This window comes from Polypterus senegalus, chromosome 8 (genome assembly GCF_016835505.1).
Source record: "Polypterus senegalus isolate Bchr_013 chromosome 8, ASM1683550v1, whole genome shotgun sequence".
Lineage (NCBI taxonomy): Eukaryota > Metazoa > Chordata > Cladistia > Polypteriformes > Polypteridae > Polypterus > Polypterus senegalus.
Window position 1 is genome coordinate 165,047,763 of NC_053161.1, and position 18,601 is coordinate 165,066,363.

The 18,601-nt window shown below is 40.4% G+C and overlaps 1 protein-coding gene across 3 annotated transcripts in view; it reads left to right on the forward strand.

Annotated features, from left to right (window-relative positions):
• Positions 1 to 14,312: 14,312 nt before the first annotated feature.
• LOC120533306 (zinc finger protein 501-like) overlaps positions 14,313 to 18,601 on the forward strand; it is a 41,851-nt gene continuing 37,562 nt past the window's right edge. Inside the window, exon 1 of one of the 3 annotated variants that reach the window (XM_039760135.1) lies at positions 14,313 to 14,357. The gene's annotated coding sequence lies outside the window, so the exon portion shown is untranslated. Of the gene's footprint in view, positions 14,358 to 14,985; positions 15,069 to 18,601 lie in introns of those variants that run through there. The other 2 variants (XM_039760137.1, XM_039760134.1) reach the window with 2 other exon arrangements.

Genomic DNA, 18,601 nt, shown 5'->3' on the forward strand with positions numbered 1-18,601 from the left:
CCCATCATCGAAGATGCCACTTCTGGTTCTGGCGCCTACGCTGAGGTCACTTCCGATTCCGACACCTATGATGACGTCAGAAGAAGGTCACTTCTGGTTCCCTTATGTGACTTCCAGTCTTCCCACTTACTGTAAAACCGCCATCTTCCCAAACCTCAATCAGTTCATGTCTGGACAACCACAAAGACACTTCTGTCTTCAAAACCAAACCTATTGCAGCCAGGGATAATATACGGGTGGCTGCCCCAAACCTTTTCAAGTTTGTAGGGTCTGCTCTTTTCATACAGCTAAAAGGAACCCCCCACAAAACCAGATGGAAACTAACCGTGTGAAATGAAGAGACTTGTATTATGATGTATTATTTTATTTTTTCGTACATGCCTCATAGCTGTATTTGTAACAAATTTGGAAATCCTCAACAAATGCAGCTAGAAGGCATAATGGTGTATGCATGTAGCAAGTCAGTTCTTTGAAAGATCATATGATTATCTGATTCACAGATCGTGCTACAAATTGCGAAACCACTGAATATCTGGATGTCAGGTCAAAAACACCAGGCAAACGGTTAAAAGACTCCTTCAAGCACTTCATAAAAATGAACAAAAACTGCAAACAAATTGTCGAACATCACCGTTATAAACTCAGCAGAATGAATCTATCAGCATGTTATCAAACGTGGAGTAACTGTGTTGTGAGCATGCGCAGCAATCCTAAACAGCACGGTTTGATAGATAGCATGTTTCAATAAAACACTGGTCATAAAAAAATCTCGGCGAAACCTCCATTGGAGAAGTATAGTGAAAAATAGTGATCCCATATAAAAATGAGAATAGCTTCAGACGAAGCAGACAAAGATTGGAAAAGGTGGATGTGTGCCATGAAAGTCGTAAACACATGTCTTGCTATAAACGGATTCAGTTTCCACGTCCGGCTCATGACACCGTCATAGTAATGACGAAGCACTCATGCCGAGCATTAATGGGAAAGAAAATGAAATGAAGGAATGTAATTATCACACAACCTGCTACACAAATATTTATGCCACTACATACAATTAAAAATTCCACACAGAGAACCTGCTGCAGCTTTGGCAGTATGTCACACAGCTTTGGAACATTAGAACAATCCAGATGAGAACAGGACATCCAGCTTAACAAACCTTGTCAGTGCTATCTGCTGAATTCTTCTAAAATAACATCAAGTCAATGTTTGAAGGTTCCTAAGGTCCTCCTGTCCACCACACTACTTGGTCACTTATCCCATGGTTCTCTGTTTGAAGAAAAACTTCCTAATGTTTGTGCAAAATTTACCCTTAACAAGTTTCCAACTGTGTCCCCATGTTCTTGATGAACTCATTTTAATGTCACAGTCTTGATCCACTGGACTAATTCCCTTCATAATTTTAAACACTTTCGATCAGGTCACCTCTTAGTCTTCTTTTGCTTAAACTGTAAAGGCTCAGCTCTTTTAATCTTTCCTCATAACTCAGCCCCTGTAATCCTGGAATCAGCCTAGTCGCTCTTCTCTAGACTTTTTTCAGCACTGCTATTTCTTTTCTGTAGCCTGGAGAACAAAACTGGGCATCTGGGGCCTCATGTATAAATGGTGCGTATGTACAAAAAGGTTGTGTAAGAAAGTTTCCACGTTCAAATCGCGATGTATAAAACCTAAACTTGGCGTAAAGCTACACACATTTCCACAGTAGCTCAAACCCTGTCGTACGCAAGTTCTGCGCTTGGTTTTGTAGACTGGCAGCACTCAGCATCAAAGCAGTGCTACTGTTCCTGTGTGCTTCCCCTTTCTTTTTTAGATCAACATCCCTGACGTAGCTTTATAAATACACTGAAATTTAACGCATATTGTTTATTAGTTTAATGCATCTGATTGTAAATAAGCTGTAACAATATAATGGTCCACAGAATGGTCAAACTATTCCAAATACCATAACTGCTTTAGCGTTGTTACTCTCACTGCACCACTCGGAGTATTTACAGTGCATCCAGAAAGTATTCACAGCGCATCACTTTTTCCACATTTTGTTATGTTACAGCCTTATTCCAAAATGGATAAAATTCATTTTTTTTCCTCAGAATTCTACACACAACACCTCATAATGACAATGTGAAAAAAGTTTACTTGGGATTTTTGCAAATTTATTAAAAACAAAAAAACTGAGAAATCACATGTACATAAGTATTCACAGCCTTTGCTCAATACTTTGTTGATGCACCTTTGGCAGCAATTACAGCCTCAAGTCTTTTTGAATTTGATGCCACAAGCTTGGCACACCTATCCTTGGCCAGTTTCGCCCATTCTTCTTTGCAGCACCTCCATCAGGTTGAATGGGAAGCGTTGGTGCACAGCCATTTTAAGATCTCTCCAGAGATGTTCAATCGGATTCAAGTCTGGGCTCTGGCTGGGCCACTCAAGGACATTCACAGAGTTGTCCTGAAGCCACTTCTTTGATGTCTTGGCAGTGTGCTTAGGGTCATTGCCCTGCTGAAAGATGAACCGTCGCCCCAGTCTGAGGTCAAGAGCTCTCTGGAGCAGGTTTTCATCCAGGATGTCGCTGTACATTGCTGCAGTCATCTTTCCCTTTATCCTGACTAGTCTCCCAGTTCCTGCCGCTGAAAAACATCCCAACAGCATGATGCTGCCACCACCATGCTTCACTGTAGGGATGGTATTGGCCTGGTGATGAGTCTGGTTTCCTCCAAACGTGTCACCTGGCATTCACACCAAAGAGTTCAATCTTTGTCTCATCAGACCAGAGAATTTTGTTTCTCATGGTCTGAGAGTCCTTCAGGTGTCTTTTGGCAAACTCCAGGCAGGCTGCCATGTGCCTTTCACTAAGAAATGGCTTTCGTCTGGCCACTCTACCATACAGGCCTGATTGGTGGATTGCTGCAGAGATGGTGGTCTTTCTGGAAGGGTCTCCTGTCTCTACAGAGGTCCTCTGGAGCTCTGACAGAATGACCATCGGGTTCTTGGTCACCTCCCTGACTAAGGCCCTTCTCCCCCGATCGCTCAGTTTAGATGGCCGGCCAGCTCTAGGAAGAGTCCTGGTGGTTTTGAACTTCTTCCACTTATGGATGATTGGGACCTTCAAAGCAGTAGAAAGTTTTCTGTAAGAAATCCAGATTTGTGCCTCGAGACAATCCTGTCTGGGAGGTCTACAGACAATTCCTTTGACTTCATGCTTGGTTTGTGCTCTGACATGAGCTGTCAACTGTGGGACCTTCTATAGACAGGTGTGTGCCTTTCCAAATCATGTCCAATCAACTGAATTTACCACAGGTGGACTCCAATTAAGCTGCAGAAACATCTCAAGGATGATCAGGGGAAATAGGATGCACCTGAGCTCAGTTTGGAGCTTCATGGCAAAGGCTGTGAATACTTATGTACGTGTGCTTTCTCGATTGTTTTATTTTTAATAAATTTGCAAAAATCTCAAGTACAGTAATCCCTCGCTAAATCGCGATTTGACTTTCGCGGCTTCACTCTATCGCAGATTTTAAATGTAATCATATCTAAATATATATCACAGATTTTTTGCTGGTTCGCGGATTTCTGCGGACACTGTGTCTTTTAATGTATGCTACACGCTTCCTCAGTTTGTTTGCCCTGTTGATTTTATACAAGGGACGCTATTGGCGGATGGTTTAGAAACTACCCAATCAGAGCATGTATTACATATTAACTAAAACTCCCCAGTGCTATAAGATATGCATCCCGCGCGGAGCTTGATTGTTTGCTTGTCTCTGCCTCTCTCTCACCCTCTCTGACATTCTCTGCGCCTGACGGAGGGGCTGTGAGCAGAGGTGCTGTTTGCTTAAAAGATACTGACGCTCCTCTAAAAAAATGCTGCTTTATTGCGGTGCTTGGCATATTTAAAAGCACAAAAGCACACGTATTGATTTTTTGATTGTTACTTTAATCTCGCGGAGGAGATGGGAGCAGAGGGGCTGTTTGTTTAGAAGATACTAACGCTCCTCTAAAAAATGCCGGCAAACTTAAAAGCACACGTATTGATTTTTTGATTATTTACTTTTCTTTGCGAGCTCTCTCTCTCTCTCCCTCTGAAATTCTCTGCTCCTGAAGAGAAGATCTATTTGCATTTTTTTAAATGTGAGAAAGAACTGTCATCTCTGTCTTGTCATGGAGGACAGTTTAAACCTTTGACTAAAGGGTGTTATTTCATGTCTAGAGGGCTCTAATAATTTTAACAGTGTGGGAGAGTTTATAAGGGCTTAAAATATATAAGAATAACTACACAAACATATGGTTTCTACTTCACGGATTTTCATCTATCGCGGGGGGTTCTGGAACGCAACCCCCGCGATCGAGGAGGGATTACTGTATACTTTTTTAACGTTGTCATTATGTGGTGTTGTGTGTAGAATTCTGAGGACGAAAATGAATGTATTCCATTTTGGAATAAGGCTGTGACATAACAAAATGTGGAATAAGTGATGTTTTGTGAATACTTTCCAGGTGCACTGTATATCACTATATCTGAATGTGAATCACAGCTCTACAGCAGCTGATCGGAAAGAGAATTATCAGGATACAGCATCAAGCACACGCTGCCTCAGCCATGCTGTCTATTGAACTGCTCTCATACAGCAAACGTTTCAGAGCCTTTCCTGTTCGGACCTCGCGGTTCAGAAACAGTTTCATCCCAAGAACTATAAATGCACTCAATCAGTCCATCAAGTGCTCCTTGTAGAACTGTTTGTACTTATAAGTACAATCACCTCACTGTAAATTTGCACTACAGTTATAATATTACACAACCTGAGCCACTTTATAAAGCACGTATTTACATATGATGATGATATCATTTTTAAGATGAAATGGAGCAAAATAAGTTTATTATATTATACAGATACAATTTTAATTTTAACTACACGGTGCCCGCAGCGCTAATGAGCCGCTGGTGCTCTGTTCACGGATTGTTCCTGCCTCATGCTGTATTCTTGCTGGTGCTGATGTGACACTGGAAGGATAGATGGATACAATAATTAAACATGTACTATGAAGATATTTCAATGTTCCTTAAAAGTTTTGAAGAATCGGCTTTCAAAGCCTACAAGATGGCTTAACGTCTATTACAGAGCTGATTGTGTGGCGATCGGATATTTGGAGAAAGAAAAGTAAGGACAGGAATTGGAGGTTAGTACGTTTGAAAGAGACAGAACTGCTGCAATAAATTATTTCATCGAAGGTCGCACATGGCGCAGCATGCATCTTGAGTGAGACGTGAACAATCACTGCGCCACCGTGTTCCCATGTTTAATAATGTGCTTTAACTATCCTCATGAAAATGATATCACATATACATCTCAGTATTTTAGTTATTCAGAGAGCTGTAATATCATAAATGTAATGGATTCTGTGTCCTGTCAGAGGAAGAGAAAGCCCGGAAGCACGTAGTGATTCACGCACATAGAGCACATAGAAGATCAAATACAAAACAAAGCATTTAACGTGCTACTTTAGTCACGATGAGATTGAGAAACTAGTAAATTAAATGATTTTAAGATTAAGTTTACGATGTTCTACTTTAAAGACAAAATAAACTACGTGATTAAAGTTGACATTTTGTGCTTTTTGCCTACTGTGTTTTCTCTACACCCTAATAAGCTTTCATATGACACTGGTGGGCTACTACTTGGCTTTTCACAGCGACTTTGATATCTGACAGCTTCTTTCTATTTCGGGCACTGCGTGACTTTCTGAACTTGAACTTGCTCTGTCACTCAATCAACTTCCTTTTGTTGTTAATATCACTGCTTAAACCAACAAATAGTATGTTTTTCTTGCCTCTACTTGGTATTTGCTGAAATTCTCCTTTTTCCCCGTGTACTTTTCCCATTGGCTTTTCGCAGAACTCAAAACATAAGGGATTATTTATATTGATTTGCATATTCAAAGAGGCGTAATTCTGGGAGGAGTTGGGGCGGGACAGCAGGCGCGTGCACGTGTGTTACTTTTCACGCTGAACGGGATTTATGTAGCGGAAGAACGTGGAAGTTTGCGTACGCACAGATTCCTGCATCTGGAATTTTTTGTGCGTAAGCACATTCCGACTTTTGTGCTTACGTCATGTTATAGTGCAAATTCTACGCACGGCGTTGTGCATGAGGCCCCTGATCAGCTGGGTTCATCGAAGTGCTTACACATCTCCACTGCAAAGTTTTAGTAGCTTCTCTAATAAAGGAGATTCTATTAGCCACAAATGTCTTGTCATTTTCAATGTACTTTAGTACTGTTAAGCTATCTGTCCAAAAGTTGGATTCTTCAAGAGGTAGCTGCAGCACACGTTTCATCATAATATCCATTTTGACAGCCATAACTGCTGCAGTAAGTTCCAGTATTGGAATTGATATTCGTTTAAGTGATGCCACTCTTGCTTTACCTATTAGAAAAGAACAGTGTCTCTGGTCATTTTTAATTGTCAGAAAAATATAAGATACGGAGCCATATGCAAGTTCACTGGCATCTGAGAAGTGATACAACTGAGCTGTCACAGTGGACCCAAACCATACGGGCTTTAAGCATCTGCTCACACTGAATATGGAAAGTTTTTGCATATCTTGTAACCACTTCCTCCATCTCTTTGACTGGTTACCCTTTAAATGAGTTTCATTCCAGCCCCTTTTCTCTCTGCAAAGTTCTCTAAGAAGAAGTTTAGCAGATAAATCCTAAAAAGGATCATAAACAGAATTAACAATGGATAATATACCTCTTCTTGTACATTTTCTTTTCTTGCACTTGTATCTTGAATTTAAATAAATCATTTTCTGTACACCATTGCACTCCCAATGCCCTCTCTAATGGCACAGTGTCATTGCTTAAATCCAATTCTCTAATGTCTGACGCTCTTTCATCATCAGAAATTGATAGAAGTAACTTCCTACTATTTGTCAAATGGAACCCTCTACTTTCACAAAGTGTTCTAAGGTCCCTTGACAGAGTAACTGCTAGCTCTTCATTAGCCACAGATGCCAGACAGTCATCAACATAAAAAATTTTAAAGACTGTCTCAACTGGGGTGGAGTGGTGGCTCTGAGGCTATGGATCTGTGCTGGTATCCTGAAGGTTGCCAGTTCAAATCCTCGTCACTGCCAAAAGAGATCCTACTCTGCTGGGCCCATGAGTAAGACCCTTAACCTGTAATTGCTCCAGCGGTGCTGTACGATGGCTGCGCTCTGACCCCAAGGGGTATGCAAAACAAATGGCTAAAACAATAAATTGTATAAGGCGAAATAAAGAACAAATAAAATAAAAACCAAACTGCTTTTTGTGAATCGTTTTTCGTCTTCTTCCATTCATCTGAATGCATAACATGCACAGCCCAAAACAAATGTACACACGTCCTTGTGGAAAAATAATAAACAGTATTGATCAATCTGGTGTACGTGACAAAAGCCATGCAGACCCTGTCTTGTCCATAGTGCACATGACAAGTGCAACGTCTTGTTTCTCCTAATGAACAAAAAACCACAAGTGACCAACTGATGAACTAAAACCACAAGTGACCAACTGATGAACTAAAACCACAAGTGACCAACTGATGAACTTAAAGGATGTGGTAAATGCTGATCCAAGCAAAATGTTGTAAGATGTAACGGTTTGAAATTCTTGTGCAACTAAAGTCATAAGCCCTATAAAAGATTTGGGACACCGACCCCTCAAGGCAGATGAAGGGCAGGTGTCCTAGGACTGTGCTTCTCTGTCATCTTACCTTTGCCTGGTGTGTATTAATAAAAGATTTTTTACTAACTTTAATTATATCTCTCTTTCTTCAGTCACAAGAAACGACACTATAGAAAAAGTGTCAACATCCTATACTCCACCGGATCTTTACAAATATTTCCATCTGGTCACCAAAGAAAGCACAAAAGGTCTGAATCTTCCTCCGGATCCCTCACCTGATGAAGCATTGACTCAATTTCAGCAACCATTGCCACAGATTCTTCCCTAAATCTTGTCAAAACTCCAATAAGAGTACTGGTAAGATCAGGGCCTTGAAGTAAATGATCATTTATTGAAGTTCCCTGATAAGATGCTGCACAATCAAATACAACACGAATCTTGTTCTTTGTGGGGCGATAGACACCATGATGGGGAATATACCATACTTTGTTGTCAATTCTGTGTAGTTCCTTGGATATTTTTGTTGCAAAACCCTCTTCTAAAATGGTTATGTATAATCATCAGGAAAATTACGATTTTTTAAAAACTTGTTCCTTAAGCCGTTGAGTCGTTGTTGAGCCAAACATCTGTTATTGGGCATCTTTATGTTTTTATCTCTAAGAGGCAGTCCAATACAATAATGCCCATCAATGAACTGTGTTGATTCAGATACAGCCAACATGAACTGATGATCTTCTTGTGGCATTTCTGGTTTATCGTCACAGACATTCTCTCCAGAAATTGCTGAATCAATTGATCTTCAATAGATGTTATGGAAATTTGATTGAAGCTGTAGTTTTGTTGTTCAACTTTTATTGCTTTAATCTTCATGTCTTGTCTCAAGGATCCTTTTACCACCCATCTCACAGCTGTCTTGACTGCATAAGGTCCGCCATTTTTGCTATTTGCCATGGTTCCATGGCCTTATATGAGTTTGCGCCTATAAGAAGATCAACATCTGCATCAATGTATGGAAAATTAACTTCCGTAAGATAAGACCATTTTATCAAATCTTCTTTTCTGGGTATATTTTCCATTTTCACTGGCATTTTTGGCTGGGTCAATACAGTTGTAAGTCTGACGGAGTCTGTCTCTTCCAGTCCACAGATCTGAGAGAATATAACTGGATACCATTTTCTCTTCTCCCATAGAGCAAAAAATAAGTTCAGTTTTCTTGCCTCTTAAATTTAGTCGATGCATAAGTACTTCTGTACAAAATGTTGCTATACTGCCCGTGTCCAAGAATACAGTGGTGTGAAAAACTATTTGCCCCTTCCTGATTTCTTATTCTTTTGCATGTTTGTCACACAAAATGTTTCTGATCATCAAACACATTTAACCATTAGTCAAATATAACACAAGTAAACACAAAATGCAGTTTTTAAATGATGGTTTTTATTATTTAGGGAGAAAAAATCCAAACCTACATGGCCCTGTGTGAAAAAGTAATTGCCCCCTGAACCTAATAACTGGTTGGGCCACCCTTAGCAGCAATAACTGCAATCAAGCGTTTGCGATAACTTCCAATGAGTCTTTTACAGTGCTCTGGAGGAATTTTGGCCCACTCATCTTTGCAGAATTGTTGTAATTCAGATTTATTTGAGGGTTTTCTAGCATGAACCGCCTTTTTAAGGTCATGCCATAGCATCTCAATTGGATTCAGGTCAGGACTTTGACTAGGCCACTCCAAAGTCTTCATTTTGTTTTTCTTCAGCCATTCAGAGGTGGATTTGCTGGTGTGTTTTGGGTCATTGTCCTGTTGCAGCACCCAAGATCGCTTCAGCTTGAGTTGACGAACAGAGATGGCCGGACATTCTCCTTCAGGACTTTTTGGTAGACAGTAGAATTCATGGTTCCATCTATCACAGCAAGCCTTCCAGGTCTTGAAGCAGCAAAACAACCCCAGACCATCACACTACCATCACCATATTTTACTGTTGGTGTGATGTTCTTTTTCTGAAATGCTGTGTTCCTTTTACGCCAGATGTAACGGGACATTTGCCTTCCAAAAAGTTCAACTTTTGTCTCATCAGTCCACAAGGTATTTTCCCAAAAGTCTTGGCAATCATTGAGATGTTTCTTAGCAAAATTGAGACGAGCCCTAATGTTCTTTTTGCTTAACAGTGGTTTGCGTCTTGGAAATCTGCCATGCAGGCCGTTTTTGCCCAGTCTCTTTCTTATGGTGGAGTCATGAACACTGACCTTAATTGAGGCAAGTGAGGCCTGCAGTTCTTTAGACGTTGTCCTGGGGTCTTTTGTGACCTCTCGGATGAGTCGTCTCTGCTGTTGGGGTAATTTTGGTCGGCCGGCCACTCGTGGGAAGGTTCACCACTGTTCCATGTTTTTGCCATTTGTGGATAATGGCTCTCACTGTGGTTTGCTGGAGTCCCAAAGCTTTAGAAATGGCTTTATGACCTTTACTAGACTGATAGATCTCAATGACTTCTGTTCTCATTTGTTCCTGAATTTCTTTGGATCTTGGCATGATGTCTAGCTTTTGAGGTGCTTTTGGTCTACTTCTCTGTGTCAGGCAGCTCCTATTTAAGTGATTTCTTGATTGAAACAGGTGTGGCAGTAATCAGGCCTGGGGGTGGCTACGGAAATTGAACTCAGGTGTGATACACCACAGTTAGGTTATTTTTTAACAAGGGGGCAATTACTTTTTCACACAGGGCCAAGTCGGTTTGGAATTTTTTTTCTCCCTAAATAATAAAAACCATCATTTAAAAACTGCATTTTGTGTTTACTTGTGTTATATTTGACTAATGGTTAAATGTGTTTGATGATCAGAAACATTTTGTGTGACAAACATGCAAAAGAATAAGAAATCAGGAAGGGGGCAAATAGTTTTTCACACCACTGTACATACGTCTCTACTGTCAGTTCACTTCTATATGATTTTACCTTAACAGGTACAATGGCAAGAATAGATTCATTGGCACCGGCCCCAGTATATCCACAAGTTTCATGACCCATTCCAAAGCCATTTTTGATTTATCTACTTCAGCTACATTCATAGCAAAACTGCTTTTCCTTTCACTGAAAGTCTTAAAATTGAGAGATTTGGGTTTCCCTCTTCCTTCAGTGTTACTGCACTCAATATCTCCAAATATTGGGTCACTAACAATCTTTGCCTGCCAATCAACAAATTCTACCAAATCTTCAAATCTGGCCCTTTTTCCTTTCTTTTCTTGAATTTCAACAGCTGTACTTCTCCATCTTTCCCTTATTTTATAAGGGAGCTTAGAGATAATTACTCTTATATTTGTTGGATGCATAAACTTGATATTGCACATAGCATTTCTACAACCAATAAGGTACAGTGCATATATATTCAAAGCCTTACTGTCTTCGGCTTTAATCTGTGGCCTCTTCAGTGCTTTCTCTATATAAGCTCTAGCAGTTCTTACCTCATTGCCATAATGTCTTTGAAGTAATCGCCTTGCTTTTTTGTATGCCATTTCTGGACTCATATGCTCACAACTGCGTACCAGGTCTTGAGGCTCTCCACTTGTGAATTGTTCCAAATAATATAACTTGTCTTGATAACTGCTTGTTTTTTTATCTAGAATATGTTCGAAGGCTCTATTAAAAACTCTATAGGCCAAGGGATCTCCGCTAAACACTGGCACTTCTCTTTGTGGACGCTGAGCCACAAGCAACTCTGTTATTTCATTTTGACATTTCATAACTTGAAACAGATCTCTGTCACTATCAGCAGGCTGATGGAAGACAAGAACAACATCCATCCATCCATCCATTATCCAACCTGCTATATCCTAACTACAGGGTCACGGGGGTCTGCTGGAGCCAATCCCAGCCAACACAGGGCACAAGGCAGGAAACAAACCCTGAGAAGGGTGCCAGCCCACCACAGGGCGCACACACACATCCACACTCTAAGGACAATTTTAGAATCACCACAACAACATTTATTTCTGTAGTACATTTTCATACAAATAATGTAGCTCAAAGAGAAGAAAGAGAAAAAAAGGACAAAGTAAGAATTAAAATAATAGAATACTAATTAACATAGAATAAAAGTATGGCCAAGGAGGACAGAAAAAACAAAAAAAACTCCAGACAGCTGGAACAAAAATAAAATCTGCAGGGGTTCCAGGCCACGAGACCACCCAGCCCCCTTTAGACATTCTACCTAACATAAATGATCAGTCCTCATCGGGTAGCTAGTCTAAAAGTTCTCTCCAATAGTGATCCACAACTATATAAAGGGTTTTTAACAGTCTCTGGAAATTTACCACGGTCCTTTTCTTTTTTTTTTTTGTAGGTTGACTCAAGGAGATCATTTTTGCAGTCCCGTTTGTCATTATAAACAGATGATATCTTGTATCTAAAATGACTGTTCATGTCATCTTGACCATCTTCTTGTTCCGCATATATTTTTAACTTTGCACAGGAGGCAGCTATCTCTGCCTCCAGTTTCAGCAGTTGCTTTTGGACTCTCAGTCTTGCTTCCTCGAATTCAGTTTCTTGCTTTTCTCTTAAAACCGCTGCACGTGCTATGAGGGCTGCCTGTTCAGCTTTAATTCTCATTCGTGCAGAGCTTGTGACAGACACCCTTGACATATGAACTACAACAGAACCTGGACTACTCTTTTGTCCAAGACTATATGCTGCTACTTCAGAGACACTATCACTTGGCTTAACAAAGTCATCTTCAACCAATTTCTCTTGAGTTTTCAAGATCCACTGTTCGGTATTATGCATAAACGTCTTGAAATGATCCTATTTAGGTCTGTACCAGCTTATCTGGTCCTCCTTCTTATCTTCCTCTGGCAAAATATTTAAAACTTCGCAATTAGTTTCTTCAGACTCTTCTAATAGATTGCTGAACACATTTAACATTTTTGCTTTCACGCTGTCCACTGTCTTCTCATCTTCCTTAAGACGTTCAATTTCATTCATTTTGACAGTAAGCTGAGCCAACTTTCACTTTCTTTGGTTCGTAGGGTGAGCTTTGCTGCCCTCTTGTGTTGGTCGGGAAAAACAATTACGTCCGATCCCTAATCGGCCATTTGATGTCTAGAATGTTCTATTGCAGGGGTATTGAGGGACCCCTGTGGATGCAGGTTTTTGTTCCAACCAGCCTCTGTATTTAATTGGACTCCTGGGCTAATTAAGTGAACTGTTGTTTCCCAGATTTCCTATTTTGGGAACAATATACAAATTAGAAAACTACGTTTGGTTAAAAAAAAATATTAAAATGTACTAAGCAGTTATATTAATATTTTTCTTTTTAACAGTATTTTCATCTTGATTGTCATTCTACTTTTCTAGGTGTTCTAATTGTTTAATTGATCCGTTATTTGCTACTTTGTGGGGCTGACGCTAAAGTAGTTGATTGAGTGTTGTTTGCTTGGGTTTCTGCTCTGCTTGTTTTTAATTGTCATTATTAAGATTCAATGAAGGGAGCAAACTGCACAGAGAAAGGGCGAAATATAATAAAAAGAGAGTTAAGCATTTAAAGCCATAGCAAAAACAAATATGTCTAAGTTTCTTATAAATGTGAAAATCATGCTGGTGTGCTTTTCTGAATGTAGAATAAAAGATAAATAATACCAGCTAATTAAATGAGATCAGTGCTATCAGGTATTGTCACCGATTAGGAATCTGGTTGGAACAAAAACCTGCAGCCACAGGGGTCCCCCAGGATCGAGTTTGAGAACCCCTGTTCTATTGCACGAAGAAGCGTTTCAATTTACTTAAGCCGTGTACAGTCAACTTTATTTTTTTATTTTTAAAGAATTGTTAGAAATCACTCACAGTTTTACGAATTTATGAAAATTGCTGTCTTCATATATAAAACAACCGCTCACTTACTTTATAGCCTTTAACGCAGTTCAAAGCGTATTTCATAAGCGTTTCGTCGTGCTGCCTGCGATAGTCCAGTAAAATGCTGAAATTACCCGCGTCCAAAACGTACCTTAGTGACTTCCCAGATCTCACATCTGGAATCAAACAACACATATCGCGCATGCGCATATCAACTCACTGAAACATGAAATTATCAATGATGCATTTACAAATATTCAAAAACTACTCTTGTTTGAATTAAAAGGTCCACTTACATTACGGATCTTACAACAGTTTCTCCTTTTATCTTTTGAAGTATTGATCTGTTGGAGTACAAATTAAAAACACATGGTAAATAAATAAATAAATAAATAAATATTTTTATAAGCCATTTACAAGCTTGAGGATTTATCTTCTTTCTTAGCTGTAAAAACTTTGTCCCCTTCCCACCTTTGTGAATGATGCACTTCAGTTTTGGTTTTAATCTTTCATCGTATTATTATTATTGTCATTTTATGAGGATAAGAAAACTAATATTTGAAGCATAAAATAGTTTATTAAATGATAATGCCGTTTACAGAACGTTGAAAAATTAATGATGGTAATAATATTTTAAGTATAGAAAGCAGCTGTTTTATTAAAGATGAACCTTTTAGCACAAAGTGTTTGACAGCCTGTTGAGGCTTTGTACTTCAAACTTGTTTCGTTCAGTAACGTGATGCCGCACAATCCATAACAAGGTGTGTCACAAAGTGGGCGTGGTTAGAATGCTCACAAGAATATCCGACAGAGAGACACGAGAGCTCAGTGCAGAAAGACAAGTCGTGGAGAACGTCCGGCATGTATGTATGTATGTATGTATGTATGTATGTATGTATGTATGTATGTATGTATGTATGTATGTATGTATGTATGTATGTATGTATGTATGTATGTATTTTTGAAAATGCCGTTTGCTGCAAAATGTTTTTCGATTCCTGTGGCCTGTTTATAATCGCTCCTCTCGCGAATAGTTAAAAAAGTAATTTGACCAGCTTTAAAAGTTTCGTTTTAACATTTGCGGTATTTTCATTTAACGGCTAGACAACCGTCGCCAGTTCTGTTTCAGCTGTCATAGGCGCATTAACTGACTCGCTCTGGCTCCTTTATTAATTTATTTTTGTCCATGCTGTGAACTCGCGATCAGAGTCCTGCGCACTCTGATAAAGTTGACAGTTCCACGCATACGCATAAATCACAAGTCATCACTTCATCACCAAAACGTTGTGAACATGTATAGTAATCCTAGACTAACCTCCTCGACAGATGGCGCGATTAGATAGAACAGATGTTAAGTTTCATTGCGCATACTCGACGTTTTAATTTCGCTTTCAACTTTTTAGCAACCTGTCACTTGCAGCTATGGCCTCGTCCTGCTGACGTCATCTAGGGCGACGGCTACTGAAACCACGCTGCCTCCGCATTGTAGCGACAGCCGCACGAGAGAAAGACTGGTGGATTGAGGCGGCAGTTTTAACGAGGTTAGAAAGTTCTCCATCGCCGACAGGCACAGGGTAAGTGCTCCGGTTTTGATGGTGCACTTTATGGACGTGTGAGTTTTAATTCGCACCACTCGGACTACCGCACGCGATTTGAGTGAGAGGTGCGCTGCGCGTTCGTGTTCTTAAGCCCAGTAGCGAACTTTGTGAATCTCCCTGTGAACCCCATCCCCGGTGTTGTTGCTGTTTATTGGTGTTTGTGTTTCTGATTCACTTCACGAGTCCCATTTCTCCTTTAAAGCACCGAGAAGCAACTTGCTTCATACATCAAAAGACCAGAGTCACTTTAGGATGTTCGGTCGGCTGTGGTCCTTCTTGACCTACACCACTGTGTCATCAGACCAGTCCAGTTTGTTGTTGATGTCGACCCTCAGGTACTTGTAGCTCTGCACCACTTGTATGTTCTCCTCTCTAATGGTGACTGGTCTTGGAGGCTCTTGGCGTGCCCACCAGGAGCTCTTTTGCCTTACTGATGTTGAGCTGCAGAGCACACAGAGGCCTGGACTGACGAGAATGAGTCAAACCCGTTGAAGATCTGCTTCAGTTCATTCGCTCTGCTCTTGTTCCCTTCCTCTGCATGTTTTACAGCTGCCGGTGATAATCCTTGCTCAGTTTCACACTTCGTTCATGTTGTTTTGTTGTAATTTTTGGTTACGTTAGTATGAGGGGCCAAACAGGCCAAAAATCATATTTTTGTACACAAGCTAGTGGTTTATGTTTGAACATTATTGGTTTATGAATAATTACTATCGGTTTGTGTGCATACTTAATTGGTTTGCGCGTGAATACTGGCTTCATTCATATGAACTATATTGGTTCGTGTCCGTATATCATCGGTTTGTGCGTGAACTATATCCGTTTGTATATGCATAGTACTTGTTTGCATATGAACTATATTGATTCGCGTGTGTATATCACTGGTTCCAGTATGTTTATTGGTTTGTGAGTGAACTGCATCAGTTTACTTATGAACTACATTGGTCTGCGTTCGGTTTCGGTCTAACGATGGATTTGTGTATGCACTATATTAGGTTTCATGCACGTCTTATACTGGTTTGATGTGGGTAACATCGGTTTTGCGCTTGAACTCTTGGTTGTATGTGTGTGTGTGTGTGTGTGTACTATGCCGGTTTTTCATACGAAACATTCTGGTTATGCGTGCGCACCCTATCGCAACTTTGTATATGAACTACTGTATATGCCAACTGTAATAGTTGTTCACGTGATCTTCAGCGGAAATGGGCGGGGCAAGAAACAGGAACTCGGGGGCCTGTAGAGTCATGGAGGGTGTAGAGAAGCTGACAGGAGACGGATCTGGGTTCAAACAGCGCAGTATTTTTCCGCACAATAGGTTTGCGAAAGGACTTGGTGGTAATTATTACTATTTAACAGAATCTGGAATGAACACAAGGCTGAAGTTAAGTACGCATTTCGTCGTCTTTTTATTCGCTTCCAGCTACATGTTGACTTGCAACCCGCGACTGTACTTTTTCACACAGCTTTTGCAAAGTAGTTACTTATTCCAAAGGCAAAATATCCTACATTTACGACTGACGCCTTTATCCAGCATAACATTTAGTTACTAATGGTTACATTTCTTATGTCGAGCGTGTCGCCTAGACACACAGTGTCACTATCAGGACTTCAATGCCCCAATACACAACGTGTATATTATATGCCATAATCAGTCGTGTCCATCCATTATCCAACCCGCTATATCCCAAAAACAGGGTCACGGGGGTCTGCTGGAGCCAATTCCAGGCAGCGCAAAATAGCCCACCGCAGGGCACACACACATTTAGAATTGCCGTCTCCGGAGGAAACCCAGGCAGACACGGGGAGAACATGCAGACTCCACGCAGGGAGGACCCGGGAAGTGAACCCGGATCTCCTAACTGGGAGGCAGCAGCGCTACCCACTGCGCCACCATGCCGCCTGTCCATTCTAAATATTCCACATTTAGGACCTGTATAGTTGAGTTACAACATATTGGACCACCTTACCTTTCACAGTTTTGTGACAAGGCAAATGCGTTTTTTAAGATGCAGCCAAGTTTTGCCCTGGCCGGTACGATTACCTGCGTATTTCCGCTGCAATATCTGAAACATGGGACTTACTGTGATGTTTAAATGGGCACTGTGAAGTGTTAAATCACGTTGGACCACATTAATTTTCACAGTTTTGTGACAAGACAGATTCCTTTGTGAAATTAAAGTTATGTTTAACATTTTTGATTTGTGCAGAATCAAAATGTGGAATATTATTATTTTGAAATAATGGATCAGTTTGCAGTGATCAGCAGATTAATGTACATGCTGTAGAATATTTTGAGTAAGAAGCTGCTGTGCAAAAGCTGTGTGAATAAGTAGCTGACTGTAAGCAAATACTGGAGGTATCTAGGAGTGAATGAAAAGTCCGCTGAATGTGCACCTAACTTCAGCCCTGTGATCATTTCAGAATTAAGGGAAAATACTGTTAAAATAATAACCACCAAGCCCTTTCACAAACATACAGGGACATGCAAAAGTATTCAATCACTTTAAAAGTCATTCTAATTTTCTGTATGACAAAAAAGTTTTCCACATGTTTATTAATTCATTCTTTTTAATGTTAACTCTTGTGCGGTAACAATACATTTCCAAATTCTAAATAAGCCGTTTTCTGTAGATATTTAACTGAAGAAGAAAGACTCCAAAGTTGGTGTTTGCATTAAGTATTCAAGCCCAACACATTCATACTTTGTCAAGAACCCTTTTGCTGCCGTAACAGCCTTGGTTCTTTTGGGGTATGTAAGTAGGCCCCAGTTGTGCACATTGCTCTGGAGTGATTCTGCCCCATTCTTCTTGGCAGGATTTCCAGCGCTCCTCTGTGTTGGTGAGATGGCACCTCTGAACAGCAGTTTTCAAATAGTGCCACAGATTCTCAACAGGGTTAAGATCAGGGTTTTGACTTGGCCACTCCAAAACATTCACCTTCCTGTTTTTGAGTTATCCCAGTGTCACTTTATCCTAATGCTTAGGGTCATTTTCATGTTGATAGATGAATCTTCTCCCGAGCTTTCATAGCAGACTGGAGCAAGTTCTCTTGCAAAATTGTGCCGTATTTCTGTCCATCCATCCATTGTCCCTTCAACTCTGAGAAGATTCTCGGTCTCAGCACATGAAAGACATCCTCCTAGCACGACTCTGCCACCACCATATTCCACTGTAGGAATGCTGTTTCTTGAGGCTTGGGCAATGTTAGTGTTGCGCTTCAAAAACTCGGACAAAAAAGTCTGACCAAAAACTTTGATTTTGATCTCATCTGACCATAAAACCTTCTCCTACATTTTAACTGGGTCTTTCTCATGCTTTGTGGCAAACACCATACATTCTTCTATGTGGACCTTCTTAAGGAATGGCTTCTTTCTTACTAACCTCCCCTGTTTAATGGAGAGCTCTTGAAATTGTGGACCCCTGCACCTTCACTCCAGTTGCAGCCAAAGAGCATGGCAGACGTCTAAGAGTGACGGTTGGATTTCTAGTCGCCCCTCTCACCAGTTGATGTCT